A 15,246-nucleotide genomic window follows, 5' to 3' on the forward strand; every position below is an offset into this window, starting at 1 on the left:
ATTACTGAGAGTTGAAAAACTGTCTAAAGTCTTTCATCTTTAATAAAATGATCAGCGTTCTGCTCTACCAGGTGTAACAATTGAGTTTAACATCCAGGCATCCATGAAAACGGAATTTATGACATTTAACGGAGTTAGAAGTTAGCAGGGAGTTAGCTCGCTAGCTTCTATCTAAATACAATATAGCATGTCCTGACTGCGGGGTTTTGGAAACAAATTAAAACGTACAGCTCTGTTATCACTTCCAACATAAATGAAGACAGAAAACTAAACAGCAGTGACGTTTGTAGGGTTACTGAAGTTTGGCTAGCTGGTATATAATGATGTGCTACGTGACCGCTAGCGACACAGCTATGTTAGCATAATATAAACATAATATAATATAATAATAATATGTTAATAATAATAATAATATAAAGTTAACATGAGTGTTCTCGGTGGTCAGGAACAAATGTAATCGCATGGCAGGATGCTGTAAAAGGACCAAACTTCAACCAGGAGAACAACTGAGATAATCCATCCACAATACGAGGTTAGTCATTCATATACTGCTGCATGGGCTGGGCTGTAGTTACATCCTAAGGTTTTAAAAACTGAGCTTAAATAAATGATTAGCGGTAATAAAAGCCGAGGAAGGTCAACAGTGATCACTGACTGTTTTAGGAGCTTTTTGAGATTAAATAGAAGAAAATACAAAACATTAAACGTGTTAACAACACAAAAGCCATATTAAACGCAGACTACTTTAGGCCCGGAAGTAGGATTCGTCACGTCATCACTTAAAGACCGGATATCTGTATAATTATATAATAAATAATAAAGATCATTTTGGCAGCATAATCCAAAACTGACAGTTTACAGATATATGGTATGGTATGTGTCGGGGGGGGCACATGGGTGGAAAACGGGGTAAGCTTCCCTAGAAGGATCCTAAATAAGAACAAATCAAGGTCAATTTTCAATAAATTTTCAAAGAGCTCACATTTCCTTTGAATGTACAAGTAAGAAGGACAATAGCTGCTGATATAACTGGAAATATTGTATATTAAAATAAACAATTAACAAAGTCCTTTACATTCATATACCCATATTGTATGGTAGTGAAGTTAAAAATTAAACTACAACAGTAGTATATTATAGTAAATTACATTTAAGCTCACTTTTAAAGCTCAGAGGAAGGGATTTTTTGGTCTTGCTTAATTTTGAAGTTAACAGTTTCAAACTTTGTAAAGCATAGTTTCAATCTGATTTGATTTTGAAGCTCAACTCACTAATTCCAAACTTCATAAATGTTGTGCTCAGAGCGTTAAATGTCATTTCAAGCTGTATAAATTTACAGCTTTTGATTGTTAAACTGTTTTGCTTAATTTACTTTTGAAATACCAAATCAAACCTGATAGCGTAAGTTAAAATCACAAGTTATCCATTTCAAAATTGATGTTACTTTGTGTCAGGGATAATTAAACTGAACATTGTCCAACAATATTGGGTGTCACATATCATTTCCATCACATGCTGTCATGCTGCCACACGATGTCATCTCCATTACAACACAAATTTCGGGGGAAAATGTTCGATAAATAACACAATTGAGAAAATTATATGTTGTAGTTGTGAAACTTTTGCAAGAGGGTATATACAAACATATATAAATAAACTATAACCATAACTGCGCAATTTTGAGAATATGCTATCAGAAATTATATATTATTTAAATTAATTCATCAAAGGAAGTTTTTCTACACTATGTGGAAAAATGAAACATTAGGTATGTTAATTTCAGCGCCTAATTTCAATGAGTTTCACAATTTTGGACTGCTTGTTAACCTGTATGTGACCTTTTAAACATCCTATTTAGCTTGTTAGAAAATTGCATCTTCCGCTGGAAAACCTTAAAGCATTATTCTTGTGTGAATACTCCGCACCCAGTGGATCTTCATGCCGTCTGTTGCCAGTCCTTCCTGTCAAGCTGGGGCTGCTCTGCTCATTTTGTTTTACCTGAGAGCACCTCTAAATATTAATGTGGTCTTCTCCTAGAATTACATCCTTGAAGGCCTGCCAAATCTCTCAGCATTTGTCTACCTGCCTCTTTTCCTCTCCTCCACCTTCCCTCTGTGTCTCCCTTCACCACTCTTGGCTCAGTCTTTTCCACCCCGAAGGTTAATTTCTGATGATATCAGATGTGATGGGTTGTTGGCTCTCTCATGATTTTATGACTCTAATCTTGCCACTTGAGCAAAATCCTTTCCTTTATTTTGCCCGGTGGATGGCATTTGGAAGTGTTTAGTTTCACAAAAGCGTGAGGTTGAAAGCAAACCCGAAATCTAATACTGACATCTATGTGAGGTGGATAAATTAATCTTATGTGACGCGAGCCAACATTAAAATCAGCATGACTTCAGAGATTTAAATTTGTTGTATCGCAGCGTTTTACCTGACCTTCTTATCAGTAAAAAAAATGAATCCCGTTTAAGTCGGATAAACAAGCGAGCTGTCTTGGCTGTGGCAGGGACCTCAGCAGCAATTTTGAAGATTTATGTTTGGCACTCTCATGGTTTGGGAAAAATACATCTGAAATGGTCCAAAAGGATAACATTCAGCCTCCTTGCACACTAACGCTGTCCTTGAAATACTCTGTGAAGTGAAGTGCTGTGAGTAAATCAAAGTAAATTTAAAAAATTAAACATCCTGAAAGAGCAAACAACCAAATGAAAACAAATCATTAGGCAAATAAACCAAAATTGTAATGGAATTGAAATTCACAGACAAAAAGGTGGAAATGAATAGAAAAACAAAACACCTTAAATGAAATAAATGAAAGCAATAATGAGCAGAATCACAGGTAGTCATCCTTTGCCTTAAGTGTTAATAAAACAATACATTCAGAAATCAGCAGAGGTTCTGCCACTGTAGTAGCATTTTTTTTTACCTCCTTTCCTTGTTAAGTGTTTAATATGTTATGACAAACCATGTCCTCCACATACAGTACACTTAAAGTGGTGCATGTTTAGTATAAAAAGTTGATGGTACAGAACATTTGGGATTTTACACAATGCATTTTTTTCTAAAAACACAGAGCTAAAATATAATGAGCATCACCCATGGCCGGCCTAACGCTGTGTGCATTCTAATGATGTTAGTTCTTCTGTTACAGTTCAGATCAGTTTGTGTGCCTCAAACCAGAGAACAGTAATCCTAATTAATCATATCCCTGAATAACCCGTTATCTACACTTGTGCCATCAAAGGCACTAATTCCCTACTGAATGGCAGTCAAACCTATGGCACCTTGCTTTCACTGCTAGCTCTGCTGACTTATAGGTGTGCTTGATCTTCAGCTGGATTTTAGTCAGAATGAATTAGTTGGGAAATGGCCTATTAATTTTAAGGTCACTGTCAGACAACTGAGTGTTGTATTTCTTGTCAAAAAAAGGCCACTTTTAATTTCAGCAGTTAGATAAGGAGAAGAAAATGCACGAATAGTCTTTTTTTTTTGCTGATACTGCAATGAAAATGAAATTGCAAAGTGATATTTGATATCTGATATTCTATTTACATTTAATTAGGATAGGATTAGTTCATATAGGCTTAGTTGGTCAAAAATGTGTTAACAATAGCACCTCTGATATTGAAAGTTACTTCTTTATCCATGTGAATGCTAACATGTGCAATAAGATTACTATCAGTAATCACAGGCACATGTATTATTATAGCAGACATTTTGACATCCTTGTTCTGTCCTCTGTTTGGTCTGCATGAATTATTCTTTGAGCAAGTGCAATGTTTTATGCATCACATATCATATCAGGATCACATGGATCTTAATGGTAAAACACTGTCATGAAGTAAAGGAAATAAGCACAGAGCCAGCCAGTAATGAAGTGAAATAATTATTACCTATCTTAAGATTATAAATCCTTCTGTTTGTGTATCAGACAGTAACAGTATATGAGCTATGTATTCTTAATGCACTGCTGATTGCTACGGTTGCTTGGTTGAACTATAGCGGAGAGGTTATTTGGATAGGAAAACGCCATTAGTTTTAATCAAGACTCACTGCCATGACTACATCACAGTACATCATTGTGACCTGCCAATTAGCTTTGCATCTCGCCTGTTACACCTTTGCCTGTCCTCATCTATTTAAAAAAAACATACCCAGTCATTAATAATAGTCATGATGAGAAAATGCATTGGGTGGAGGAAGAGCTTTGCGAAACAGACAGCAGTTTGCATTGGAAGAGCTCCAAATCAAGCTCGCTAGCAGTAGCTGAACCATACAATGCAAACATGCAATTAAACTGTTCAAGCTACATTATAAGCAACATGAGCAGACTCGTAGCAAAGTTAGTGTCTTACTGTGAGCTGTCACTAGCAGCAGCGGCAGGTACTCATTGTTTTTCAGAGATTTCAGCAGAGCTCAAATACAGAAGTGGAGATATTTGCAGTTATGGTGGCTTCATGTACGTAGTAGGAAAGACAACATAAGTAGACATTAACATGATATGAAGGAAATAAACAAAGAGATAAAATCTTTGGAGACAGTAATACATGCCATTATTACGTCTTGGTTTGATTGCTGGGTCGCACTTTGTGTTGGAGTTAGCCCTTCTTCCGGTTGGTTCAAAATGATGCTTTTTGATTGGGAACACATAAAAAGAAGAGCACATTACACATGTTCTGACTTTGCTCCACTGTCTGTGAACTTTAGAGTCCATTTCAAGTTCTTGTATTTGTTTGTAAATCCTTAAATGGTATAGCCCCGCCTTACCTCAGCTGCTTTACCCCTGCACTCCTGTCTGATCTCTCAGATCATCTCACTATTTGCTCCTACATACTCTGCACATTAGACGGTCACCTACGTTGGCCAATTTTAAAAATTGAAATTGTGTTATAGTTGTTTTTGTAGTTTTTTATGATGTTCAATTTTATTCAATTTTGTGTGTAGCACTTGTGCGGCATGGTATGGTAATCATGTAACACCACCTTTGTCATTTTACTGAAAATTACCAATAACATCCCAACATTTTGATATGGTAATTATAACTGAGAGCTACAAGTTGCAGTTCAAACTATTTACTAAAAAGTTAATAAATGATTAAATAACATGAAAAATGGGGAACAGGTTAGATAACTAATTAATCATCTGTTGACTGTCAGTAAATGTTAGAGAAGTAGTTTTTAATACACAGTTAAACATGCTTGACTTTTGTCAAATAATACTAAAATAATAAAAAATAATTATGAACAAATTTGGGGAAAAATATTAATTAATGTTACAGATACATTATTTAAACATGAGGTAAAAGTAAAAAATAATTGGTAGACAGATTCCAGTTTATTAGCATAAAATTAGATTAAATAACAATCAATGCAGTATTTGTTGTGTTGGATCAGAAAACTAGTGTTTCGTTATTTGACGACATGGTAGGTTTTTTTGTGTGTGTTTGTTTGTTTTTCCTGTCTGTTGAACATATAATATTAATCCTGCATGATCATTTGTTTAAACCTTTAAACTTCCTCTGCTTTCTTGCCTGTGTGTTTGTTATATTCGTTATATATACAGTTCCTGTTTTATCACACGTTATACTGAAACTGATAGCAAACCATTCTTAAATAGTTAAATTCTGTATTTGCATTTTGTTTTACTTGTACATCATTGAATACCACTTCAGTGGTATCCCATTAATTTTCCATCATGTGCATGGCAGTAGTACTTGCGATCAAGTTAGTCAGCAACCACTAACACACACCAGAGATTTAAACAAAAAATAAAAAGATGGTAATATCACAACTGGCTTTTATCTGTGCAATTTAGAAAGACCAGCTGATTTATATTATAATATTTTCACATTATGCAACAAGGTCACTTTTAATATTGCTTTTTGAAGCAGATAAAAAAAAGACCAATTCCCACTTAAAACTGTTTTACTGCAGTATGAGATGCCCCTGATTGAGAAAGAGAATTTTAAAGTACACATATTTTGCAGCGGATTAGCATTTAATTATACGTTGTATTGGAACACTGCAATAAGACTCTTTTGCTCATCTCTGCCACTCAACAGCTCTGTTGGGCTGCCAGACTAACAGCATTGCCACCCGTCGTGATCCTTCATTCTATAGCTTTGTGTGTCAACTCTGCCTAATTAAATATGACCCTTGACCTTGAAATAGTAAGAAATATCCTCCCAGTTTACAACTTCATTTAGTGATGTCACGCTTCAGTGTCGAGTGTCATGGATTAGCAGTGTAATTCTTTTTTTTTTATGCTGTCATCCTACAAACCATTTATCGATTCTGCAGAGCCACATCTTCACACCTGCAGCCATGCTGAACCACCTCCATCTGCGGGCACCGCGAGACAACTTCCATTAAAGCCGCAGAATTTAATTCAGTGAAAATGCTGGAGGTCTTGAATATGCGGCTCAGTGAGCTTTTGTCTATTCAGAAACCCATAAGACTCAAAGGAAACAATATGTATTAATAATATATTGCAAAATGTATCTATCTTCAAAGATGAAGCAAGTGACTCCTAGCAGCAGTAATGAGGGCGCTGTGGGCAAAGTGAACAAACATTCCCAAGATCATTATTCCCAAGTTAGACTCAGCCTGGGGAACGCTACCATGTGTTTGTTGCTGAATAAATAGTACTACTGAAGTGTTCGTTCAGCTAAAGAATATTCTGTATTCACTCTCGAAATGCTTTTGAATATTGTTAAATCAGGCTCATGTGCACTTGTTCGATCGGTTAAAAGCAGGGTGTGTGTGTAAGGCTTCTTACCAAGCCTGAAAGATCTAGGACCATGTTAGCCCCCACGTTTCAGACCATATCTCATTTGATCTAGAGGCAGTCGGAACATCCAAAAATATGAGTGTGTAAGGGGAAAAGATTTTCCACTTTCCAGTTCCAGTATAACCAGAGAACATGTATTAATTAGCATACATTTTTAAAGCGTCCACATGCCATCTTCCTGTTTATGATAAATAATATCAAGTTTCTAGAACAACTGACTGATTCGAATTTGCAAGAGGAAAGTTTTCAAACAGGCAAAGCAATGTCAGAGGTGTGACAGTTAATCATAAAATTCTTTTGCTTTTGTGTCCCACCAAATGTCACAGTTGGCTCGGAGGGAGCAGCAAGTCAGAGAGTTCAGCGCACACCTGTCTCTGTTTTTCTCCCTCCACTCCTATCTTTTGATGACAAGGGGAGAACCAACGATAGCAAGCCCTTTGTATTCCCTAAGAGGAGACGACAGCAAGCTTTTTCACTAGACGCGTGTTCGCAAACCCTTCAACCAGCCTAGCCTCTGATGGCAAAGGGCAGAAGAACTGTCCTTGTGGCTATGGAAATAACCGCTCCTCTTCGAGCGTCCGCTCCCACCCCCAACATCCACAATCTCTGTAGAATAAAACTGCTTGACAGGAAGAATAAGGAAAAGACAGCGATGGAGTAAAAGAAAGACAACATGAGGGAGGGGTTGAGTTATCGTGGGAGGGTTAGAGGAGGAGGAGGAGGAGGAGATGGAAGAGTGCTGCTCCTTTTCTCCTTTTTCTACTGAAACAGTCACAGGAGCTGCCCCCCAGCAACAGAGGGAGAAAAGCATGATGAATAATTAACTTCGAGAAATGTCACAAACGGCAGAGAGAAGTGTAATCATTCCTCTGTTGGGTTTAGAGATCTGGGGGGGTTTTTAAATTCTTTTTCTTTTATGCCCCATAGAGCTGCGTGCACGGCACTGAGACTCTGAGAGCAGGACTTTAACCCTAAAAGCATCAAATACATTCCCCTACACATTTTTCAAATAAAAGGAAATAAATCATTAATATTTAGCCCTTTTAGCAAGTATCACAAAGGCATCTCACAGAGGTCTTCTGCATTTTTAATCAAACCATTGATGTCAGTCTCATTAGCTCTAAAATCACATTTAGGGAGCGAGAGCCTCTGATGGTAATGGTTTAATCAATGTCAGGAAGGCTTGAGCTTTGCTTCCTTTTAGTTTGGGAGAAGCGGAACATGCCCTCTCAGAATGAATAAAAGATTTTAAAAAAAGACAAATTATTGTCTTCATGTTCTAAACAAGCTAAATTTGTCCTATATCCCAGAAACCTGTTGTGAAAATGAGTTATAGATTACCATGACCTAGTTTAATGAGGTATTGCGGGTTATATATATCATTTCTATTGTCATTTTCATACATTTATCGCCAAAGAGGATCGATAGCTGGCTTCCATATTTGTGTGTTTTAAGTTTAACGTTGGTCTGCTTTTCATATATTTAGCAGAGAAGACTCTTTGTCTTCTGTTTACCTGATGTGCAGTCAGCTGGATGAAGATGTTTAAGGCGCAGAACTTTTTAGCTTTGCAACTTTGTTGGTAAAGACATTGTGAAAAAGAAATAAGGACATCGATAATTGAAAAGCAAAGAACGCTTATAGATTGTTCTTCCATCATTGTGCAATCAGGCACACTCTAAATGAGATTCCCTGTCAGTAAACACATTGATTGTTCAAAATAAGAGGATTTTTCATTACACAGAGTAATTATCCCTATACGGGTAGTTTTGTATAATGTAGAGATCCATCTTATGAAGAAAGGTTAAGGAACATTGCTACTCATTTATATTGTGTTTGAAGCGCTGGATAGCATTAGTAGGAGGGGGTAGATTACCTCACCAGGACATTTTTCTAGCATCATAGAAGCTGGTATCGATGTCCTTGCTTTGTTGGTGATGGCGATACTTTCAGTAAGCTCACATTCATTTCTGATATGCAGGAATGTTTGATTTAAACATTTATAGTAAAAGGAATCAAAACTTGATGTTATCCAAGGTGGCCTTGAAAGGGCTGTAACTTTTGAAAACACCAGCAAATAGGAAAAATGCTGCAAAAGTTCACAAAAAAAAAACCAAATCACAAAACACTGTATTTGTGGTTTTTTGGGGGGGAAAGACAATAACGTGTCTCACAACCGTGACAAGCTAATAGTAAACGCCTAATAGCAAATATGTGTCTACAGTAATAAATAAATCGTGATTAAAACACACATTACCTTGCTTCTTTTTCTGTCTCACAACAGCAAAGAATCCTCTGCTTCTTTTAAACGTGTCTTGGTGCTTAAATCCTTTTCATGCGTTGTTTCTCTCATTTCTACAGCTGTTCCGTCACATTAATGTCTCCCCAAAAACACTTCCATTGTGTCCATTGGTTTTTTTTCTACTTCTGATGTCTCTTAAAGTTTTGTTGTTGTTTTTTTTTTTGTTTTTTGTTTTTTGGGGGGGGTTGTGTCTTTTACTGTTTCTGTTGTCTTTCATTAAACTTCCTGTTTGCTTTTCCAGCATCTTTCTGTTTGCTGCTTTTTTCTTAAGTTGCAGTGCATCTCACCTCTCAGGGACAACGTAGTACAGGAGCTTTCTATGAAACCTCACTAACAGGACTAACCAGTCTACCCTACCTTGTTATTGGTGTTTGAAGTAGGAGAAAGTTCCACATTGGACTTATAGTATAACTAGTGTAATTTCTTTTTCATGACTACATCATCCAGTTTGTCTAATGTTTTCTGACGTACCAGAACATTTTTGAATTTCTTTTCCCAGCCAACTCTGTTCAGTAGCGCAAAACCAAGAGTGTACTAACAGACAGCTTGTGTTCTGTTGGTAATTTGAAATGTTTTATATTTAAATAGAATAGTTGTCAGTCTGTCAGTCCACCACTTTAGTCCAAACTGAAATCTCTCAGCAACTATCAGATGGGTAGCCATGAAATTGGTACACATTTCAATAATGCCCAGAGGCTGAACCCTACTGAATCTTGATCTCCTACGTTCTTCTAGAACTGCTATCATATCTGTCCAGTACTCTGTTTTGTGACCAATTAGGACAAAGATACAACTTCCCTCACACCCTCGGGTGACAGCTGTACATCCACAGACAGTATGGCTGCGTGACATAGAAACATATAACTGCTGATTAGTGATACCTGAGTGACTTGGGTTAGGTGCCCAGCAGGCAGCCTGTCACTCAAAGTGACCGCATCTCTAATAATGCAAAACTTTAAGACTTAAAATTTGGGGTTTTGGAGGGGTGTAGCCTATCCCAACTGTCATAGGGCAAAAAGAGGGATACATTCTGGATGGGTGAGAGAAAACCATTCACGCTCTCATTCATTCTCATATCCACACCTAGATTTACCATTTAATCTAACAGATATGTGGGAGAAAGCCAGAATCCCTGGAGAAAACCCACACAGCGAAAACATGCAAAATCCACAGAGAAAGGAGCTTAGCCTGCATGTGCATTTAAAACTAGGACACTCTTGCTGTGCAGCAACCGCTATAGCTGCAAACAGATGAGCTCGGAAGCATCATCCTTTGTGGAGGTGACTTTAGCAGAAAATGTTTGTACTATGTTAACATGTGAGTCTACGGAAGAGCAGGTCGCCTATGGTCAGTCGAGCAACTGCAGTTTTTTGGCATTAGCTTCATTTTTCAGCCTCACAGGCTTCCACAATGTAGCACTACCAACCTTGACCTCACCGATCTCATTCCGCTTCTATACAAGAAAAGCAATTCAAATCTAAATATTTTACTGGCTCTGAAATAAAATCATTTTGTATCTTTTCTCTTTTTTTGGCATTGTTATAGAAAACCACATTTATTTTCAGCTATTTGTACTGAAGATCTAATTATTGCATTTCCCATGTATATATACATGGGTTTAGTCTCTGGTCAGTTGTAACATTTTAATATTAACGGGCTGCAGAAAGGATACAGTACATCAAAATAGATAATGATATGCCACTATAGCTAGAACAAAGGGAACAAAGAAAGCATGCCCTAATTGCTCGTGTGAAGCGCGCAGGAGGACAGGAGGACAAGTTTTCTGACTGCCTCCTTTGCTTCTCTTAAATGGCAAATCAGCGAGAAGAGAGAGAATCACTGCCCCAGCAGAGCAATCAGCATGTTAATACTGAAGCAAAACACCTCAAAATCCTCCCATGTACCAGAATCCATTTTTAAATAACCTAACAATAACATTTAATTAACAGAGAGAGTTACACCTGAGCATTTAGATTTTAACCAAAGAAGTCTCTGTTGTTATTTCACTTGTCTTCCTCTTTAATTATTCTGAATTGGAGTCTTGCTGAGATTCTCTGGGGCTTTAATTAGGGACTGAATTAAAGTTATGTAAATACAGTTGGAAGCCGTAGAGTCTTTAAATAGAGTTGTGTTGCATCTGGCATTCCCCCCACCTGAAAGAGAAAACATCCTAAGTCTTTCTTTTGAAGTTTGTCAAATCACTCTGGGGTACTTTTCCCTTAGGTGTTTGTGTGGATTGATACTTTTTCTCAAAGGGTTATGACACAAAAAATATTTCTGTGAATGTGCCGGGTTTTTCTGTCTGAAGGCATGTAGAAAACAATTAATGTGTGTCGCGTTCTCGCTGTGTTTTTACTGCTGTGTAATCCCGAGCATTTGTATACTCGTATAAAACTTTTAACTATTCACTGGAAACCCGCACGCATGATGTTACCTGCCTATGACTGTATTAATAACTGATTCTCCAGCTCCAATTTGCTGATCTACTGTGAAAATGAAAAGAACGGGATCAACCTCCCATTGGGCTAGATTAAATCCAAACTAAGTGCCTGGGCCCAGACTGCGAGCTTCTGTCTCTGAATAATAATGGGTTCTTTCAGCTGTGTTTGTCATCAAATTAGCCCTCTACTTCAGTCGAGGCACTCTCAGAGAGCAATTCTCTACAGCGATGGAATTCAAATTAGGCCGAGTCAGTTTGAGGTTTGTAAGCTTTAAAAAGGAGAATGAGTTTCATTTGTGGAGGTGATGATTGCCGTAGGAGGTAAAATGACAGTGTTTAGGTTCATAAAAACAAAAAAAAAAAACATCTTCCTTCCTCTGGTGAAGTACCTTTAATGGTGATTTTGAGTCATGTTACGGGACAGACAGTAAAACAAACCCTAAACCAGAAATTGTAGCCTGCAGCATGCTCCACATGCGCTAAATCCAACTCTTATTCCAAACCATAAAGCCTTTGAAGCTCTTCCATCGGTGCATGCACTCATTTCAATTTTTTTTCCTCTCTCTTTTTATTCTCTCACATAAACACTAACAGTACAGAGTGCACTTATAAGCATAGCGGAGGATGTTTTACAAACTCTTGAGGCAAAGTTCACTTTTGTTTGTCTTCCTGCCTTGTATTTGGTATTAAGAGGACCTAGACAGAGTTCTTCCTGCTTCTCTGTGCCTGACACTGTGTAACTTGTAGCTTTGATCAGCTCAGGAGAGGAAAACCTGCACTGGGAAGCGCCATCACTACAACGCAGCAGGGAGGACACGTAGAGCAGGAGGGGGCAAGGAAGAAGGGAGGGCAACCCTGTTTTCCCTCTGGCACTTTCTGTCTTGCATACGTTCGTTTAAGGGTTTAGCGATAATTAAAAGATCCATCCGGGGGATCGAGAGAACGATGACAGGCATGAATCTAAAACAGCTGAAAGGGTTGAACATGGACTGTGAGTTTATAAAGAGGTCTTTGGAATATGTCTTGGATATGAAAGCAATACACAAACTTAGAACATATTGACAACTTAAGATTTTCTTGAAACTGAAAATGCTTTTTGGATGCTATTTTTAATTTGCAAAGAATTTCCAATCTAGTACATTTCTTCCTTTTGGTTCTGAGCCTTAATGAGCTGGGACTTCACACGTCAGTAAAATCAGACTTAATCTGCGCCTCATGCCCAGTTACACGTATTGATCTGATTCTTGCTTTAGATAAAATTGTGTTCATAATAGCAGCTTATTTTTTGTTAATACCTCCCTCACTGTCTTTTTTGAATATCACAGATCTGATAAGAATTGAAATGATTGCGTCCCTGACATCTGAGAGTTTAAATAGTGTTTTATTAGTGCATTTGGAACAAATGTAAAGCAAATTACAGTCATGTGAAAAGGACTCTATGCTGGCCTGTGAAAATGTAATTACACCCCATGATTTAACAGCTTCTAGAACTGCATTTGGTAACGACACCTTGACATTCATTTACTGTATGACTCTATCAGTCTCTCGTTGTGGAGGAATTTTGTATCACTCTGCTTCACATCATTTCAGTCCACTGAGGTTTGCTGCTGGTTTGGTTTGAGGTCTGGACTTTGACTGGGTCATTGTGACACCTTGATTCCTTTCTTTTGTAGATTTGCTGTTGTGCTTGGGATAATTGTCCTGTTGCATGACCTAATTTGCCACAGTGTGAGTCTTGACTCACATGTGAGTCTCGAATACCTCACTGACTGCAGACTGTCCAGGTCAAGTGGCAGCGAAAAAAACCCAAATCAGCACCCTTCCATCACCATGCTTGACAGTTAGGCTACGTTCACACTGCAGGCGAAAGCGCATCAAATTTTTTGACCCTATGCGACCCATATCCGATCATGGTATGACAGTGTGAACGGCACAAATCCGATATTTTCAAATCCGATCTGGGTCACTTTCGTATTTGGTACTGAATGCGATACATATCCGACGTTTCAGAAAGCGACTGCTGTGTGAACGGTCATGTTGCATTAAATCCATCTTTTACGTCACTGACACAAGACAGACGCTAATTATCAGCGCCGGAGAAGCGCCAGATAGGACATTGCGAACGCTTCCTGGCCATCCGGTGAACCTGCTGGGAAGACAACGTTGGAGAAATGTTAACGTTTTATTTGTACTGCATAATCTGCAGATTCTGACAGAAATCTGCAACTATCCTTTGAAGCACCGCTCCTCTCTAAAACAGCAATAAGGATCATTAGTAGGTTATTTACATCATTATGTAATAACTTAAAGCAAAAATTGGGAAACGTGAAGTCCGAAGTCTTTATATTAAGGGCCATCAGTCAAACGATATTGTTTGCTCTGGATCTAAACAGAGCGCGTTGTGTGTGACATCTTCTTTTGCGCATGCGGGCCGCTTTGAGCGTTCACACTGGAGCGCGTTTGCTGTCGCATTTTATTTGTAGCGTGAACGAGGAGACAAAAAGATCGGATTTGATCAAAATATCGGAATTGAGCATTAAGACCTGCAGTGTGAACGTAGCCTTATTATGAGGTGTTTGTGCTGATGTGTTGTGTTTGGTTTTTGCCAAACTGGGAGCTGTGTATCATGACCAGACCACAGACCTCTCCACTTTGGCCCGTCCAAAGGAAAAGTCTTGCTGAGCCTTGGTTGTTCAGTCTTCATATAATTGTCCTGACATGAACTTTAACATTTAAAATGTCAACTGAGGCCTGTAGAGTCTGCAATGTAGCTTAATGATTTTTTCCAGTTTCTCTGGGACAGTCAGTCCTTGGAAGATTGGCAGCATCAACACATACGTGAATGCTACAGATCAATTAATCAAGTGCACTTGAGTATCAGCACTTGATTAACTGATCTTGATTAATTCCTATGATAGCAGTAAAGGTGTGCTTAGTTTTTCTCACAGCATCTTGTGAAAAAGTACTTCTAAAAACAACTGTGGGTGAGCCCAGGATTTACAAATCTGTATTTTTCTATCATCCAGGGAGCAGCGATGTTGTGAAATTTGCATTTAATAATGCATCCTTTGATGATGAAATGATAGGTTTATGGCTGAGTATGCTTGTTGTCCAAGACAGCAAGGGGAAATAATCTAGAAATTGACTTACGGGACATTGGTACCCTCTTCTTTTGAAGAAAGACGATCTTCTCCTCTTAAAGTAAGACACTGTCCCGGATAAGGCTGCCCAGCCTTGCAAGCACATGATAAAATACAAAACGCAGCCTGTCTGCTTTGAGAAATCCAGGACATCGCCACCTTATCTGGGAGCCTTCAAAATAATGTCAACTGGTAATCAATAGACTTTGGTGATTCAAATGGCTTAAAACCCATACTGAAAAGTCAACATGCTAAACATAAACACGGTTCTTATAAATAAACCAATATTATCTTGTGATACACGAACATGATTAATACAATTTTGAACTACACTTGAAGCGGGGTCAGTGTCTGGTGCCATTCATTCAAGAGGAGAAACGCTGATGGATTCAATAGATTCAGCTGGGTTCTCTAACCTCCAAGCATTCAGCAGTGTGAGCAGTCCACACCCACACACACTTTGAAAAGAAACTCTAATCTTGTTTTGGAAAGAAACCCTACACATGCAGGGAGAGACTCTAAATGGGACAAAAACCATGTTACAGCTTATTTCCAGAAAATGTATGGCATTGAG

At 38.1% G+C, this 15,246-nt stretch overlaps 1 protein-coding gene across 2 annotated transcripts in view; it reads left to right on the plus strand.

The window, feature by feature from the left end:
• Positions 1 to 15,246, plus strand: part of fibcd1b (fibrinogen C domain containing 1b) — a 141,310-nt gene that overhangs the window by 118,020 nt on the left and 8,044 nt on the right. The window lies entirely within an intron of this gene.

The sequence above is a fragment of the Aulonocara sp. 'chitande type north' Nkhata Bay genome, linkage group LG7 (genome assembly GCF_057382095.1).
Source record: "Aulonocara sp. 'chitande type north' Nkhata Bay isolate Kocher_YH1m ecotype deep benthic linkage group LG7, A_spYH_male_GT1.1, whole genome shotgun sequence".
Taxonomy (NCBI): domain Eukaryota; kingdom Metazoa; phylum Chordata; class Actinopteri; order Cichliformes; family Cichlidae; genus Aulonocara; species Aulonocara sp. 'chitande type north' Nkhata Bay.